Raw genomic sequence first — 843 nt, 5'->3', positions numbered from 1 at the left:
AAAAAATAACAAGAATCAGACAAAATCCACCCTCAGGATCAGAGTCTGGCAATGAAGATTTGTCTGATGCTTATAACGAAGCAGGCAAAGCCAGAAGAGCCGTAAAGAACAAGCAAGGAAAAATCACCTACAGCTTCAGGGATCAGCAACAATGCTGAAAAATAATACCCTGAGTGTCCGTCCGAACATTCCCCTAACTAAATGTAAAGGTGCCAGTTATTTTTTATAATTCCTTTTTCGTATAAGAGAAATTAACCACCAAATATTTATAAAAACATTTACTTTATTCTTACAACTGTATTCAATTCTCTGGAAAGCCCAGGAGTAAAACAGAGTCACTGTCGCATGGAACCAAGTCGAGTTACGGCTCTAATCCCAAAGTAACATCTCTGAGATTCGTTCTTTCCATACACCGTGAGTGCCAGTTATTTGCCAGGCACTTTATAAGACACGGGACTTAGGCGAGGTCTTGCCCTTCTGAAGCAGGCTCCCTGTTGGGGCGGACAGACCAGCCAGTACACAATTTCAGTGTGTGATGTCTGTCTCCAAAAATGCTGAGCTATGGTCAAATAACCCTGAAAATCTCCACAACACGTATCACCTAGAAATGCTACAATTGCACAAACATTCTTTTAGAAACGTAGCTGAGCATGAAAGAAACTAGAGAGAACCCCTTGGAGCCAAAAACAAAGAGGGAACAGAAAACCACAGCGGTTGAGCATAGGCTAAAAATGAGGTCCCTGGGATCTGGGGAGCCTGTTATGTTTGTCTGAGAAACCGACAGATTTTAATGACCTGATAGGGACGGGATATGAGGCCTCAGGCCCATAGAAACTAGAAGAC

The sequence above is a fragment of the Otolemur garnettii genome, unplaced genomic scaffold (genome assembly GCF_000181295.1).
Source record: "Otolemur garnettii isolate 467f Iridium unplaced genomic scaffold, OtoGar3 scaffold00107, whole genome shotgun sequence".
Taxonomy (NCBI): Eukaryota; Metazoa; Chordata; class Mammalia; order Primates; family Galagidae; genus Otolemur; species Otolemur garnettii.
Note: the sequence above shows the minus strand (reverse complement) of the source record.